Raw genomic sequence first — 18,851 nt, forward strand, 5'->3', positions numbered from 1 at the left:
CGCTCTTCCAGGAGAGGGCTCCGGACAACCGCGGTGGACTCGATAAAAACCAAGGAGAAGCTTCATATAATGCAGAACGAAAAATTCTGCAGGCTTTTGATTTGATTTCTTAACGATAAGTCCAATAAAAGGAACACAAAAAAAGGTGCAAAGGTGCTTCAGAAAGAACTTCAGGAATAAACCCTTTTTTCTTCATTTCCAGTTGTAATTTTCATGTTTCGCCTTTCCTTTTCTCCCTCCCCCCTGCCCTTCCTCTCTCCCTCCTTCTTTTCTTCCTTGCATCCTGTTATCCCTCCTTCCTTCTTCTTTTCCTCTACTTTAAATATTAACATCTTAAACCATACAAAATCTATACAGATTTCCCACTGGGAGCGTGAGCAAAGATTTCTTCTTTGCCCCCAGAGCTGGTTTGGACATGGGAAGGCATTCTTTCTAATTTCATTGTGTGGTAGGACTTGGTACCGGTTTTACCATTTCTTCCCACCCTTTCCAGAATTAAAATCAGTGGCAGATTATAGACTTGGAAATTCAGATGCTCTAGACACAAATTTATTAATGAGAATAATTGTCTTTTTCCTTTCAAGTCAATAACTCCATTATCTTTTTTAATCTAAAGATCACTCCAACCCAAATAAAAAGCATTTGAAAAAAATTTTTTCCTCTAAAATCTTTTAAATCGTTCTGGTATATCATTGATTAGTCTAAAATAAATAAACTCTAAAGCTTAAAGCAAGAAAAAAAACCCATGAAGATACTTTTATATGTAAAACTATTTAAAATATATTATTAGCATAGCTATTTTATAGCATTGTATATGTATAATTTAAAAATTTGCATATGTAATTGAATTTTTTTCTAATATTAGGTATTTTTAAGATTAGAAACATGTTGAAATATTTAGTTAAAATTTATATAAATTATTTAGGAAAACTAAAAAAAAATCGGTTTTATTAAGAACGAAGCATAAATTTAAAAATATATACACATATATAAAGAGATATGCAAAGAAGTACATAACGATAATTAAAACCCGCGTCAGTTTTTCAACATGGGCATTATTCAAAAAAATCCTAGAAATTGCAAGGGAAATCTTTCCTTGGGAGGCCTACGCTCAGTCATCGAACGGGCAACAGCGCCCTCTGTCGGGATTTTATACAAGCAAATCCTGCACGGCCGCTCTATTTTTTAGCGATTTCTTTCCACTCTTGAAAACCTGTTATCGCTAAAAGCGTTTTAAAAGTTCAATTCTTATTATATCTACTAATTTTTGAAGCGATTATTTCAAGATCTAAAAGGTTCAAAAGTCTCAAAAATGTACAAATAAAAACTCAATCTCTACTGAGAAAATTTTCCTTACTTGAGCCTGCTTTGCTTTGCTCTTATGCATTTCGCTTTAACCTCCAATCACATGATGTAGGAAAAGATCCCCGGGAGGACTTAATAAATGCAAAACAAAGCAAACGTAAAGGCTAAACAAACTTTGGTTTGAAAAGGAAGATAAACGAGTAAAATACGCATTTTCATCATTTCACTTTTCGTTTCGTCCTGCCTTGTGCCTATATTTCTATTTCAGGGCACGCACCCGGTCGCCTAGGTAAAAAGCTTGCTGGAGACATTCAAGATAGTTATATTCGTATTTCCCCCTTTCACTTATATTTATTTCAGTTTATAAGAGCGGAGAGGAGAGTTAATAATGCCCTCCTTTTCTCAGTCTCAAATGGAGGGAGTATTTTCTGGTAAACGTAGGCGGCAGTAATTGAAAGCTAATGCACCTAGGATAGAGCCCTCTGCTGGTGGCTTTCGAGTAGGTTTATAATGTCTCATAAAAAGTGTTACTGAAAAATAACATTATATTAATTCAAGATCAACTACTAGCACTCTCATGTCTCCTTTTTTCTAAAAATCTAATTATGAATTAACTAATTTTCTCAGACTTCCTTCTTTCTCCTATTCTTCACCTTAGCACCTAGGATTTCAGGTTTATAAACTATCTCCCTTTGCAGCTAGCTGCCTGATGGACTACCTTTTCTTTTACACATTACATGGACCACCTGGGTTTCCTTTTTTTTTTTAATCATCCACTAACACAAGAATAATAAAATGGAAAAAGCCAAGACTTAGAATTAGGATTATTGTGCCAAGTCAAGACCCTGACCTTTCTCAGTCTAGGTGCCAGGGCCTCGGGTAAGGGCCCTGTTGGAAATTGGGGGTGGAAATACCAATTTACATCCTCTCTGTACTGAGCACTTTCCTCACAGCACCATGAGGCTGTCTTCCTTCGTTCCTCCCTTCCTTCTGAAATTAAGATGATAGTATTTTTGGATTAAGTTTTTCCAGAGTTGTTTTTGTCCTGGATTTACAAAGAGGCAAAGGAGGAGAGAAAAGGGAGCACTGACTTACTCTGACATGCGCAGATTCCACTCTCACCTCTCACCCATCAGAACCATTAATTCTCCACCAAGTTGGTTAATAAGACATGACAGTTGCAGTTTTTATTGGTGACAGCCTGACTCTATTTTTCTAACACCTTTCTATCTTGAAGCTTTCTCATGATCATAGTTTTTTGAGAATCTTGATCACATATGTATATATATATATTAAATATTTTATTTATTTGACAGAGAGTGAGAGCACAAGCAGGGGGAGCAGCAGAGGGAGAGGGAGAAGCAGACCCCTGCTGAGCAAGGAGCCCGATGTGGGGCTCCATCCCAGGACCCTGGGATCATGACCTGAGCCAAAGGCAGATGCTTAACCGACTGAGCCACCCAGGTGCCCCTTGATCATGTATTTTTAACATCAATTTGGAAAAATTACTGTCAAATGTGTGAAAACACAGTTCAAGCACCTGTCCTTGGATATACAAGGCTTTGCTACTACATAGGTTGCAGTGGTCTAGGTTTGAAGAAACAAAATAGGAGGAGCTAGTTCTTCCACAGGAGCATTTAAAAAAATTAAACGAAGATGATATTATCTCTTCGCGACTATACAAAGTGACTATTGACTCTTCGTGATTATATAGAATGAGGCAAACATTGGAAAGGAAATAGCATTTATTATTTTAACTGCAATATTAAAACTATTGTGCACTTGTGAATTTGTAAAGTGATATTTAGTTGAAATCACTTGTAAGAATGAAAATCACTGTGACTGTAGAAACTCCTACTTTCTTTTGGACTTTTGAGGAGCAGTAGTAATTTTATCACATATTTTAGATGCTCTGAAGTCCTTAGGCTTTTCTGTTTAATTACGGGGGTATGAAGTTGCCAAGGGGACAATTTTCAAATTTCTATCTCCTGGAGATAAAGAGGTTAAGAAACGGAAGATGGGGAGTTGGAGTAAATGATGCAAACAGCCACAGCACAGTTGTTCCCAAGACTAAGGGATATTTCATATACAAAATGTGAGAGGTGTGCGCTTTCCCTGGTGTGACTAATGCAGGAGGACAGGTATTTCCATCATTGTGGACATTTTCCATATTATTGCTTTAAGAAGGAACAATCTCAAAGGGTGAGAACACTAAACAATTTGGTTTCAAAATGCAACCAATAGACCAATACATATCTGTAAGTAAAAATTTGCAAATAAAGACGTGGGAAGATGTAGAGCAGAAATATAACCTTTAAAGCATGAATAAACACATACAATGTACAACATCAGGACTGAAATGTCTCTTAAGTACAAGGGACATTTGGGAGAAATTAACATTACCATGGAACTACTTGCTAAAATTCACATTTATGCATTTTGATAAAAATAAAAAATGATATTCATTTTATGACTTTTTACTCCCTTAACATAAGATGTTTCTTCCACTTATCAGATATGCCACCATGGGCATGTCCTTTGACCTTTCCAGATCTCAGTTTTCTAATCTATAAAATGAAGCAGATTTACTGGGTGATAACCCAATTTTCTTCCTTAGGAATGGACTGTATGAGATTTACGAAAACATAAAATAGTAATTAAAGAAAAGTTTAAAATGAAGTGTTCCTTTTTGAACATGTTACAGCAAAACCTCAACTCTCTGGGACTCTCTAGGGGAAAGTTTAAGAGAATTGACCCCGATCTTTTGATAAATACTAATCACACACACACACACACACACACAGTTTTTAGGAATATCATCTGAGAAGAAAGCAGACAAAGAAAGGATAAGAATACAGCTCTAGGAAGAGGATGTAATTTTTTTTTTAAGATTTTATTTATTTATTTGAGAGAGAGAATGAGAGAGAGAGAGAGCATGAGAGGGGGGAGGGTCAGAGGGAGAAGCAGACTCCCTGTCGAGCAGGGAGCCCGATGCGGGACTCGATCCTGTGACTCCAGGATCATGACCTGAGCCGAAGGCAGTCGCTTAACCAATTGAGCCACCCAGGCTCCCGAGGATGTAATTTTAATAGTACCTAATTGGCACTTTGAAAGAGGTCAAGCATCTAAGTGTAGAAGAATTACATCCTAATGTACTAAAAGAGTTTGTGGTTTTGATCTTGAAATTATGGCCAGTAACATTTGATAAAATATGCAAAAGGGAAGCAATGGCTAATAGCAGAGGCTGGAAAACACTTCATTTTTCAGAAAGAGAGAAAACCACAGGTAGGGACTCGTGCTATTGTTTAGCCAGAAAAATGATAGTTTAGGCTCTCAGAGTGGTTAGTCACATACTCTGGAAGGGAAAGAGGAAATCCCTAGGAATCAACATAGATTCAGGAAGAACAGATTGTCCCATTGCCTTTTGTTATATAAATATCAGGAACATAATGTATCTGGAGCTCACAGAGACATGTCAAGAATTTCTCATTGGCTCGCACATCTGAGTGGAGTGATGACATGGTATTTGGAAGCAGTCTGTCTTTTGACTACAGACATGAGCTTTTGGAGTGGGACAGATGTGTGTGAATTCCAGATCTGCCACTTACTTTCTTGGATAGTAGGAAAATTACTTAACCTCCCTCAGCCTCAATTTCCTTATATGAAACATTTGAAACATATTTACAATTAGGAGACTTATAATTATGTGGAACTTGTACATAGCAATAACCAATGTATGAGGTTGTCATGATGATTAAATGAGATAATACGTATAAAATATGTATCATGGCCTCCAGCTTAAGGAAACCACTTGGTATGTTCTATCTACTGTTATCATCATAGATTTACAGCTATTTGAATAATTCTCTCCCAAAGTGATTGATTGATTGATGGAAACCAAATTGAGGCGGTAGTTTCAATAGTTTCTGTGGGACTTTGTCCTTACTCTTATTCTAATATATATTTTTTTAAATCGGTGAATCAGAAGATGAAACAGAAGATGTGTTCTTTATTTTTCAGGTATTAAACATTGGGGGGAACAGTCAACACACTGGATTATGGGCTAAGGAATTAAAACATTTCAACAGGATAATACTCGAACAAATCCCCAAATCTATAATTTTAACAAACACAAAAGTACCAAATATGTAAGTGTGAAGGGGAGAATCAGAGACTGACAGAGGAAGATAATAAAATACCTACAGTTGGGGCACCTGGGTGGCTCAGTCGGTTAAGTGTCCGACTCTTGATCTCAGCTCAGGTCATGGTCTCAGGGTTGTGAAATTGAGTCCTGCATCAGACTCCACACAGGGCGTTGGGCATGGAGGCTGCTTGAGACTCTCTCTCTTCCTTTTTCCCTGCTCCTTCCCAACCTCAAAACAACAACAACAACAACAACAAAATACAAAGAAAGGTAGGAAGAAAGAAGAAAGAAGAAAGAAAAGAAAGAAAGAAAGACAAAAGAAAGAAAGAAAGAAGAAAGAATGGAAGGAAAAGGAAAACACCTATAGTTTTCCACTGCTCAGGGTCTTTATGGTATCTGGAACACAATAATCACATCAGGATTCTATCCAACAATGTATTGAGACTGGTGAACGTGGATAGTGAGTGACCTCCCAGGTTATGTTAATAAAGTTCCTGTGTTCAGTTCTGGAGAAGTTGCAATCCCATAGTCCTATATACTGGACAAACTGCATTTTTAGGCACTGTGTTCAGCTCAAGTGGCCTGCCTTGAGATTGTCATTGATAAACCGAAAGCTCTCTAAAAGAAAGCAATCAGATTTTTAAAAGTCTCGGAAGCCATGTCAAAGGACAAAGAGTTGAGAAAACTGGGATAGTCATCCTAGACCAGAGAAAATGTAGGGATGTGAACTCTGTCTTCCAATATCTGGGGTTGGTCTTGGGGAAGAAGGAGTGGATGGAGAAAAAAGTTGGTATTTGTTTTGTTCATCACCCTATAGCCAGCATATAGCAAAGTGGCTGGCCCAAATGTGCTCAACGCATTTCAGGTGAAATAATTCTCTTCCTCTAAAGATATAGAACAAAGATCAGTAGAGGGATGTTACCCCAGGAGGTTGATTTACCTCGGTGTGAGAAAAAAACATTTTTCTAAAAATTGGATGTACTGGACAAAACAGCTTTGATTGTTTTGAACTGCCAATCCCTACAGGATTTGAACAGAGGCTGGATGACCTCTGTCAGGGATGTGGTAGCGCGGGGCAGGAGGTCTGCCTGCCTGGGCGGGAGGTCCTTTAGAAGGCCACCATATTGTGATTCTACTCTACTTGCTCAGCTGGATGCTGAATTTTGAGTTTAGCAGATTAATAATTGTAAAGGACTAGCATTGAGATGTATATGTGGAAGATCTCATTGTTTCTGCATCTGTATAAGTATTATCTGATTGGGGAATTGGACACATTTACTGAGCCCATGTTTCCATGTACTGCATATGTTATCTGATTTCTATTAGTAGGACTAACATCACAGTAATTATACTCAATAGCCTTATTGGTCTGTCAGTCTCTGATTGTTTTGCTTCTGTCATTATCACTTTCCCCCCATATTTAATAGAATTTCTGTGGGTAGTTTTATAGAATGAAAAAAAAGAAATTTGTTTATTTGGAGTATGGATAAAGGGCCTTTTAGGCATTTATTTGCAATCATTTTTGCGAACATTTATTTGATCCCTAAAAGAAATAAATCCTTTGTAGAAGATTTATCCAATGATCACACTCCAAGCCAGACTTCCTTTGAGCAATTTTCAAAAATCTTTAAGCTATTATAGGTTTGTTGTTCTAAACAATGTACAGTAATTTTTATTTCTGGGTTTTTTTGTATAAGCAAATCTTTTTGCTCTCCGTATGACAGGAACACTGTGTCATCTTAGTTCACAGAAAGGTATATTAAAAGAGTAAATAATTTAAAAACAACAATAAAAACAAAAAATCTTTAGGTGATTTAATAAGTACACAACAAATAGAAAAGCAATCCTTTCCAAGACTTTCCTTAACTGTAGAGGAATGTGAAGATTCTTAATAAAACTTTCACTGTTACTTATGAAGAAATTATGAAGCGTGTTCTTTTCCTGCTGTATTGTAAAATATTTTGATTAACTCCAGCATTATGAACTAAACAAAGAATAAAAAAAATGTTTTAAGACCTAATTAAGAATGGGCAGTTTCTATTTTATTTGTTTATTTAACTTTATTTATTTATTTGAGAGAAGAGAGAGAGAGCATTGGGAGGGGAGGGTCAGAGGAGAGGGAGAAGTAGATTCCCCATGGATTGGTGAGCCTGAGGTGGGGCTTGATCCCAGGACCCTGAGATCATGACCTGAGCGAAGGCAGGTGCTTAACTGACTGGGCCACCCAGGCGCCCCAAGAACGGGCAGGTTTTAGTCCTCTTTCTCTGATTTCCTTCAGAATTTTGGTCAATATGTGAAATATGGACTTTTCATCATGAAAACTACCTGAAATCTTCCAGGGAATTGAAATAGGGACTCTAGTGAGGTCATATTTGCAGCTTCTGAAGCCATTTGATGACTTTCTAGGGCTCATCCTTTCAAAAAATATGTATTCAGGGCCTATTTTCTTTGCAATGCATTAAGTAGATATGAACATACATCAGAGAAGGAAATAGCTTAGCACGTTTTCTGTCTTAGTAAAGAAAACGAAATATTATGGGATGAGGAGTTTGTGATCTTGACTATGAAACTACATGTATTTAGTGGTATTTTGTTTCTAAGTTAAAGTTTCTAAGTAACTTATCGCATTCTTTTTTTTTTTTTTAAAGATTTTATTTATTTATTTGACACGGAGAGAGAGAGCATGAGCAGGGGGAGTGACAGGGAGAGGGAGAAGCAGACTCCCGCAAAGCAGGAAGCCCAACATGGGGCTCCATCCCAGGACCCTGGGATCATGACCTGAGCTGAAGGCAGACATTTAACCAACTGAGCCACCCAGGCACCCCAAACTTATCACATTCTTATCTAGTATTTAGGTGCCCTATTTTTGACAAATTTTACTTTTTTGCTTAAGAGTTTTGTTTAATTTTAAACAAAAATCATGATTAGTGATTAGTAAATGAAATGCGTGTATGTGTGTATGTGTGTGGGGGAGTGTCTATTTGTTCCCTATCAGGTGCTAAGATCCCACACTCTTCCATATCTTTTTTTTTTAAGATTTTATTTATTTATTTATTTGACAGCGAGAGAGAGAGAGAGAGAGAGAGAGAGCATAAGCAGGGGGAGAAGGAGAGGAAGAGGGAGAAGCAGGTTTCCCACTGAGCCGGCAGCTCGATGCGGGGCTCCATCCCAGGACCCCGGGATCTTGATCCGAGCGGAAGGCAGACGCTTTACCGACTGAGCCACACAAGTGCCCCTTTTCCATTTCTTAATAGGAGCAACTTCCGTATTCTACCAGGGGGTGACTTTGTCCCATAAAGCTTCATCCTGAGTGTCTCCAGGTCTTGATTAATGCACTCACCTGAGGAAGCCTATCTTTAGGGCCACATCTCTATTACCTTCATAGCTTTTAGCCCTTGACCGTTGGAAAACAAAAAGCATTGGATTGTGTACCGATAAGGGGGCAAGTCTTGGTCTGGACACCAATGTATCCTCTGGCTTTGGTTGGTCTTCTTCCCTCCCTGGGTCTCAGCATCTCGGAGTGAGATTCTGTGAGTGTGATGGCAGGTTGAATGACAGCTCCTGGAACCAGTCGGATGAGGCAGCAACTAGTCAGATATGTGGAAATGCTAAAAAGGATCTGTCTCAGGACTTACAGCTTTACCTGGCAGTCACCCTTCTGATTTTCACAACTGTAATACGAGTCTGACCATTGTTTATTCTTAACCTGGTATCTTGGGGCAATGGCTCTTTTTTTTTTTTTAATCAGAGAGCTTGATGTTATTTTTGCAAATACCTTTCATTTCAGATCTAGTTATGAGGACAGTACCAGAAAATGAGAAACACAATTTTATAGAATGTGATGATGATGCAAAGTGGCCTTTTGCTCAAGTGACTCAAAAGAACAAACTGACCGGCTACAGAGACAAGAGGTCTAAGGCCTTCCCAGCCATATTAGATCTATCTGAAGGGTAGAAGCATACTAGCTCTAGCCTTTTGGAATCTGGGTGTTTCAAAAATTTTCTCTGAACATAATTTGGTTAGTTCAGCTATTGTTCCCAGACAACGCTTATTTTTTTCTTCAAAAGAAGAAGAGAACAATTGCTTTTGGAAGGATTATTATTAATAAATTCAAGTAACACCAGCTTACATTTGAGAATAAATGCAGCTTTTTCCTCTATGAAATGGTCACATTACAGACACTTCGATTAAATTATCAATTTGTGGATTTAACTGGGCAGAAAGACTCAGAGGATAACCATCATTAACTTTGCCCTTAACATTTATTTTCTTTAGACTGATTAGATTCTATGTATTTGATGGCTGACAATAATAATGTTTCAATTTCTATTATGACCTCTCCACTCTTAAATTTCTTCACTGTGATCAAAGCACAGCCTCCTTCATTCTAGTAACCTAGTATTACTCAATAATAGCTGCCACCAATTGAAACCTCACCGTGTCCCCTGCCTTAAGCTAAGCACACTAAGCACTTGAGCTAACTTAATTTACTCTTTGCAAGCCCTATGAAAAAGGCATTATTACTCCAGTTTTCAAATGAGGAAACCAAAGCCCAAAGAGATTTAGCAACCTTCCCAAACTGTCATAAAATGGGTAAATGACAGAAGTAGGCTTTGAGTCCCACTTTGACTTCAGAACTGTCTCTTTAGCCTGACAGCTGGTCTATGGGTGTTCACTGAGGCCCAGAGTAAGCTTTTCTCTGACTTCCAAGGGCCAGTGGTGTAGATGATGGCAAAACTAAGTCACATGTATTAGAGACAGAAAGAGAAAAGGAGAAGAATAAAAGGAGGAGTAAAAAGGAGTCAAATGGAGGAAAGGAAAGAAAGATGAATGGAAAAAGAGAGAAAATGAACAGAAAGGAAAGAAAACAGGTACATGTGTAGTAGGCTGTTGGCTTTCTGTCCAGGCAGTGAGCATAATGTGGGGATGACCTTCACCCCCAGGAGACATTTGGAAACATCTGGAGACATTTTCTTATCTTTTCTTTTTTTTATATTTTATTTATTATTTATTTGAGAGAGAGACAGCATGAATAGGAGGGGCAGAGGGAGAAGAAGAGAGAATCCCAAGCAGACTCCATGCTGAGCGAGGAGCCCAAGTTAGGGCTCCATCCCAGGACCCCAAGATCATGACCTAAGCCAAAACCAAGAGTCGAACGCTTAGCCAACTGAGCCACCCAGGTGCCCCCATCTGGAGATACGTCCTAATTGTCATAATTCAGGGTGTGGGGGTGCTGCTGCTTTAGTGGGTAGAGACCATGAACGCTGCTAAACATTAAACAACACATAGGACAGGTGCCTTGGGGGGCTCAGTTGGTTCAGTGTCGGACTCTTGTTTTCCACTCAGGGCACAATTTTAGCGTGGTGAGATGGAGCCCCGAGTTGGGCTCTGCACTCAGCCCTCAGCGCTCAGTGTGGAGTCCTTCCTTTCCCTCCCTCTGTCCCTCCCCGAGCTCACTGGCACTCTCTGTCTCACTCTAAAATAAATAAATAAATAAATAAAAATATTTTTAAAAAACCCCACAACACATAGGACAGCTTCCAGAACAAAGAATTAGCAAAATGTCAATAGTGCTGAGGTTGAGAAACCCTGGTCTAGAGTTTGATGATCCAACCATTAAGATGGGACATTTTGGAATAACTAATTCTCTAAGAGATCTTACATCACAATCCTCAAACAAGTCTGGGGTACACAAAGACCTGAGAGAAGCCTTAGTACTGTTAACCTCTTTCTTTCCCTGAAGGTCTAAGAGAGAAAAAAATTGTATAATGTAGCTTTGGAGTGATACATTTTATATCCTTACTATAAATTGAATCTATATAATGTTTTTTTAAAGATTTTATTTATTTGAGAGAGAGAGCATGAGAGGGGGAGGGTCAGAGGGAGAAGCAGACTCCCCACTGAGCAAGGGAGCCTGATGCGGGGCTCGATCCCAGAACCCCGGGATCACGACCTGAGCCGAAGACAGTTGTTTAACCAACTGAGCCACCCAGGCATCCTATATAATGTTTTTTAATAGAAGTTGCAATTCAACTAAATGCAGTCAACTCTAAGGAAGCAGAACTGGGCTGAACAATGTTCTAACTGTTCTGCATGGAGACTTTAAAGCCTGGTGTTAGAACTGGGAGGAACATAAGAAACCATTATGCCAGGCCCATCATTTTACAGAGGAGGAAGTTAGGGCTCAGAAAGGTGAATCACTTGCCTAAGGTCATAAGTGGCTGGGCTGGGGTGAATCTCCAGTTCTTTTACCTTCCGATTCTTAGTTCTTCCCCTCCAGCAAATTTTCTCCTGCAATTCACTACTAACACGTACCATGGAAACACTTAAACGTCCATCCTTATGATTCCTCAGGTCTGTTAGTTAAAAGCACACAAGGACTTATTTCACTTAGCATAATCTCCTCCAGTCCCATCCATGTTGATGTAAAATTTGGGTATTTATCCTTTCTGATGGCTGAGTAATATTCCATTGTATATATGGACCACATCTTCTTTATCCATTCATCTGTGACTCTGTGAAACAAACAGGGTTTTAGAGGGGAGCGGGGGGGGGGATTGGTTAGCCCGGTGATGGGTATTAAGGAAGGCACATACTGCATGGAGCACTGAGTGTTATACGCAAACAATGGGTCATGGATCACCACATCAAAAACTAATGATGTATTGTATGGTGACTAACATAACATAATAAAATTTAAAAAAAAAAGCACACAAGGACACAAGCACATCTCTAACACACACATGAACATTTACAGACTCTCTTGAAAGTTTTGTGATGGTTGATAAAATATTTGCTCTTTCCTCTGAGAAATGTAATAATGATGAAGTACTGGACTGTTTTTGATTGAACCAAGTTATGGTTTTGCGATGATGGTTGTTTGTGAAATTTTTTGGGAAAGATTTATTTATTTATTTCAGAGAGAGAGAGCATGCACGAGTAGGGGTGTGAGGGGGAAGAGGCAGAGGGACAGGGGACACAGACTCCCTGCTGAACGGGGAGCCCAATGCGGGGCTCAGTCTCACCACCCAGAGATCATGCCCTGAGCCAAAGTCGGACGCTTAACCAACTGAGCCACCCAGGTGCCCCGGTAGTTTGTGAATAACTGATGAAAACACTACTAATTCGTTCCTGCTCTTCATTTAATGAACTTTTCAAATGCGTACAACTTGCTCATGAGTGTAACTTAACCATGGGAGAATGGAGCTCAAAAGTTAAAATCAAATACATGAATGAACTGTGCACTGACGTCAAATGCTGGACCCAGTCTAAAAGGAAAATGGACAGGAGGGAAAGCTGGTAGTGGTCAGGATATGATTTTAAGCAGAGAGAACTGCTATGAAAAGGTGGATGTACAGCTAAAACCTGAGGGAAGCAGGGGAGAAGGAAAAACACAAAGAGAGACACAGGAGGAATGGGTGCCAGGCATTGTGAAAATTAACAAACAAACAAAAAACAACCCTCCAAATGGCAGGTGAGAAACCATGCTAGCGATATTGGAATGTGCATTTGACGGACTGATATTTTTTATGGTTGTAGTTGAAGGTGGAGTTCTAAAGCTAATGAAGTGACTCAAGGTGAATTGGATTCCACTAGACACCCCCCAACCCGAACTTGGGTCCTGAAGCCTTTGTGTGCAAGGCCAGAGGGAAGCTGGCCAGAGCTAGGAGGGGTTCTGAGCAGAGAGACTGAGATCCTCAGGGATGCGGAAATGATGGAATTTTTTTTTAAATTTTATTTATTTATTTATTTGACAGAGAAGGAGCACAAGCAGGGGGAGCAACAGGAAGAAGGAGAGGGAGAAGGAGGCTCCCTGCTGAGCAAGGAGCCCGATGCGGGGCCCGGTCCCAGGACCTTGGGATCATGACCTGAGTCGAAGGCAGACGCTTAACTGACTGAGCCACCCAGGCATCCTAAGAAATGATGGAATCTTCTTAACAGGATTGTGCTATGGAGACAGTCCACACCTCCAAAGTGCATTTAATAATCTGTTTCTTCATCTAGCCAACCATCTCACTCAGTGGGAGAAAAAAAACCAAACAAACAAACCCACAATTCCATTTTCTCGGTGACCAGAAATGTGCATAGGATGAAGGCATAATTGGCTCACTGATGTAGTCAAATATTTTTGGTCTGCAGAGTAACTAAAATATTATGTATAGTGAATTAATAATAAAAAAAAGAGCAGCAACAACACCATCTTTGTTTTAATAACACTAGTTAATTAGTTTAAAACAATATTCTAGAGAAATTGTAACAAAATACTAAAGCCTAGGTATGAAATTTCATTTATGTGGTTCATTAGAAATATGTTAAAGCTACATTCTACTAATTTACCATAATAATTGTGGGGGGAGGGCTACCTAAAGTTGACCTAATACAAGAGAGGTCTGGTTATCATCCTGTTCTGCAGGGAAAACAGGAAGAATGGCAAGGTTAAGGGACAATCCTGGGCCCATGCAGTGAGCGAGAAGCATCACTTGTGTCATTAGGGAGACCATTCTGTTTTGAAAGCAAATCTGGCTCTATTTTTACTAATTGATTTAGTGTTTGCTTTTACCTTCTTTGATTTTTTTTCTAGTGGTTCTCATTTGCCCCATTCCCTAGATCATTACTCATGTAATCTTTAAAAGGAAGTTATTAGAAGCTGTTGACATTCTCTGTCCACAGGATTTGAAGTCAGGAATAAATTATATGAAAAATCATATTTAAAAAGTTCTGTATAAAAGGGATTTATAATTAAAATCAGACATTCCAGATTAATCCCTCATACAAAATGAAAGGAATAAAATGAATGAAATACGGTGAAGGAAGATAAATAACAAATGCTGATAAAGAAAACATGTTTCTTTTCATTTCCATGTAGCTTGGGTTTCATGAGGAATGAAACTTCATATGGCTCTGAAAATTTGAATTTTGGCATACTTTGCCATTAGACAATGGGAGAAAATATAGCTTTCATTCTCTATGCAAATAATAGCAATAGTATACTTGGGCATTCATGGGAAAAAGAGGCAGAAATTTCATTTTAACAAATACTTTAAGATTTTCTTAAAATATTTTGATCTGAGTGAGAAGCCTAAACTAATTTCAGGAATTGGTTCAAAAATCACACAATGAACAATATTGTGTCTTTCTAATTCTGAAACATTGGATGGGAACTAAATTTTCCCTTCAATTGCCCGGATTCTGGGTCTACATATTTATATACAAAGAAATAGTGAGAACGTAATTGGTTGGACACAAAAGGTGGAGCACATTATGGAAACTCAGAAACCCATACGTGACCATGAGCAAGAAAACATACTTGGCATTCTTTTTGTAGCACTCACCGCTCTCTTGCAAATGATCTAGATCTTAAAGCAAATAAGGTAGTTGAACTCAGTACTCGTGATATAATTTCACATGGTTCATCATGCAATTACAACAGAGAGACAAGGGAAGCATGGAAAAGAAGTCATTGTGCTTGAATGGTTTTGGCATATTACAAGAAATAAAAGAATGACATTAGATTCAGTTTATGCATTTTTGGCAGGAATAGCACAGGAATTATGTGTTCTTATTGCATCATATCAGAAAGCAAATGATGTCAATCTGTGCTATGGCTGGTGATATTAATGTTGATCATTTGTCTCTAATGGTGTCTGCTGGGTGTCCCTGCTGTAAGTCACTCTTTTTCCCTTATGAGGAGGGAACGCTGGACAAAATTTAGAGCCATACTACAAAATAATTGCTAATATCATAAAAGAAAGACCAAGGACCTGTTCCATATTCAAATAGATTAAAGAGATATGACAACTGAATGCAATGTGAGATCTGATACTTTCTTTTAGTATAAAAGATGTTGTTGGTGTAATTGGCAAAATCTAAATAAGGTGTAGATTTTAAATAGTATTCTATCAACACTAAGTTGCTGATTTTGAGAATTGTGTTGTGGCTATATAAAAGAATGTCTTTGAATTTAGGAAATAGACATTGAATTAAGGATAAAGCATTATGTCTGCAATTTATTCTTAAAAGGATATATATATATATGCATATATATATATGAAGCACATGAAGTATGATGTTAATATTTGAAAAATATGAGTTAAGTGTATATTAACACATTCTCCAGCAATCTATAAGGCAGAAAAAAAAAGGCCCAGTTTTGGTAGCTGGCCCTTATTTTGATTTCATGCCTAATCATAGGAAAAATATGTAGACATCTTGTTCTTTACCTCAAAGATCACTCTCACTATTTTGTACCACGGTCTGTTCCCATCTGTAAAGACTTTCTCAGATTTTCAAATGCAGTTACTTTATAGCCTTGGTGAGCTCAGTTTTACTAGGAATAAACCTTGTTGAAAGACTATCTTTTCCAGGCTCAGCTGATCATAGAGTCAACATGATAACTGAACTATCAGTGCAGTGTGGTCTGACATTTCAGGAAGGGTGCTCAAAGATAGTGCACTTTCAGCCAAGGAGGGCACATTTAAACTTTTCTCTCTCCCTCACTCCTCTTGCCTGCAAAATGGGTATGATAGCAGTCATCTTGGACCGTGAGTTGAATCTTAAAGATGGAAGTCAGGGCTCAGACGGTGGAAGTGAAGGCTGGAAAGAGCCTGGCCATTGATGATTGGAGTTACTGAGAGAAATAAACTTTTATCTCACTTAAGCCATTGATATTTTGGATTTTGTGTTAAACCCTTTCTCAGCTGATTGACCACATTACTCTGAGATTCTCAAGAAGACAGTTTCTCCAGGCACTTACTATATTAAGATATCAAACCTACGTTAATGATATTTTCCCCAGCTTTCCAAATTTGGAATGCATTATGGAATGAGTATGTGCTGAAGACTAAGTTATTGTTCTACAGTTTAGTGGAGGAAGATTGAGTCAAACTTTTGCTTCACCTTTTGGATCTTCCCATATAGGTACAGGTGGAGGACCCAGAGGTATAGTGATGATGGTTTTCTTCTGGTACACAGGTGGTACATATATATATGTATATATGTTCTTCTCTTATTCCAAGGCTTTAGAAGTTCACGAGGTCTTAAAAGGGAAGGCTTCCAATCATTGGGAGAGGCCAACAATGTCAGGACATGCCCACTCTTAAGAGAAACTTACAGTAGAATCAGTCTCCAGCACAGATCCTCCTAAGATAGCACTGTCAATGGCTCTCCTTCATGCTGAAGAATTCCACTGGCCCTCTAATGCATCAAATCCTCTGCTGGACTGGAAGACCTCCAACATGTTTTTCCATGCCCTTTATTTGGCTGATTATTTCTCTCAATCTTATCAAGAAATTCTCATCTTTGTAAATCAGCTACATCATTCCAGTTCCCATCACTAGACTTTTCTTACTCTCTGCCTAATTTTACTTCAGGTTTTATTTTTAATCTTCCTAACTTTAATATTATTTGGGAACCAGTCCAAGTTTCATGTTCTCCTTGAATTGGCCGCCAGTTAGCTGAGTGCTCACTGATTTCTCCAATTGCAGTGGGGTCAGCAGCACACAGTTTAGTAATTAATCATCCTTATATCTTTCATGGCGTGGCCATCTCCTTGGACAAGATTAACACTTTCTTGAGGGTGGACAACACGGCTCTCTCTCTCAATATATCCCATGGACCTATGGGATATATTCTTTTGTATACATGGCTTTCTGTATCCATGCTGTTTTACTAGATTTCAAAACACTTGAATGAAGCAAGTAAAAGGTATTTAAAAAGACAATCACTTAATGGAAAGGAAAGCTGTGAGGCTGACAAAAGCAAAATAATTAGAAATAAATAGAAAATAAATTGGAAATAAGAATTAAAACTTACTTCCTAGATCTTCCTCTTCCATTAGATAACACATGTTAGAATGCAAGCTCCATGAGGGCAGGCACAGTAGTTTATTTGCTGATAGATCCCCAGTGCTTAGAAGAGTGTCTAGAGCATAGTAGGTCCTCAATAAATATTCATTGATTTACTGAATGGGGGCTTTTGAGCCTAGACAAGAATTCGGCTCATTATTAAAAAGGAACTTGGACATATTCTTCAAGAAGGTGCCAGAAGAAGTTTAGTCTATTTGACTGCAAGAAACAAATAAAAAATGGAAGGTGTTGGGGCACCTGGGTGGCTCAGTTGTTAAACGTCTGCTTTTGGCTCAGGTCATGATCCCAGGGTCCTAGGATTGAGCCCTTTGTTGGGCTCCTTGCTCTGCGGGAAGCCTGCTTCTCCCCCTCTCACCACCCCCTGCTGTGTTCCCTCTCTTGCTGTCTCTCTCTCTGTCAAATAAATAAAATCTTAAAAAAAGGTATCATGTATAATAAAGAAAAATATGCATAAATATATATGAAGCACCTGTTTCTTTCATGTTCTTAGCTGATTAAATGAGGCTTCAATAAATAGGTTAGTAAATTTGCTATTTTTGTGTGTTTGTGAAACAAAGCGTGTTTTTGAAACATGAAGAGAAATCATTTCATTAAAAAGGAAGCTAATAATTTATTTTAAGAAGTGAGTAATTCTCTATACATGTGACTCTATCACTATATAAATTTGTCTAATCATATGACAGGTTTGCCTGAAGAGCAGCAAACTGATGATGAGGGAATGGGGACCAGGTTCTTTTACCCATCAACCTTCCACAAACATCCCACCCATGTTAATAGTTATCCTTATTGATAAATGGTGGGACTCCTAGATGGAAATATTTACAGGGGTAGGAATTTAGAGTATGTTTTAAAATAGCGATATCACATGCAGCTGGGATGCCCTGATTAGTACCATGGAAACTCACCTGAAGTTAAATGGAAAGCCCCTTAAATTGCCCAACTTAGAGTCATAAAAGCCTGTTTCACCAAAGGGTTTATAAATGAACCATGTAATTTTGTGGCTCACAAGTAAGGTATAGTAATGACACCTTCCCATTTGGTATTTACTTCTACAGGTTGGAGCAGCAGACACCTGAGGAAAGATCTGAAAATTAACGTTTTGATCCTTTGGAGGAACCACATCAAATGGTGGGGGCAACCAAGGAGTGTAAACATTCTCTACAGGAGGAGACATTATGGAAGGGTCACTGGAGTAACCAGGGCTGAAGACTTACTGCCAGGAAACAACAGACATTCTCCTAACACCACAGAAACTTCTGGGAGGACACCCGCATTGCCCAAGGGTGCTCTATGAGTCAGGAATGGCAATGAATACAGCTCTACTGTGGGCTCCGGATCTTAACGTTGCTTCTAGATAACAGCTCGAGAGAATAAACGGATTCTCACCTTTTCTATGCCTTTGCGACATGTAGATTCTTAGAATAGAAGTAATTAGTTCAATTAGAGAGAACTGGCCCCGACCTAGGTGAATCATGGGATTGCCCTAGTAGTTAAGATGGGGGTGCTGGAGGTAGAAAAATGTCACTTTTACGACCACT

This window comes from Neomonachus schauinslandi, chromosome 8 (assembly GCF_002201575.2).
Source record: "Neomonachus schauinslandi chromosome 8, ASM220157v2, whole genome shotgun sequence".
NCBI classification, from domain to species: Eukaryota; Metazoa; Chordata; class Mammalia; order Carnivora; family Phocidae; genus Neomonachus; species Neomonachus schauinslandi.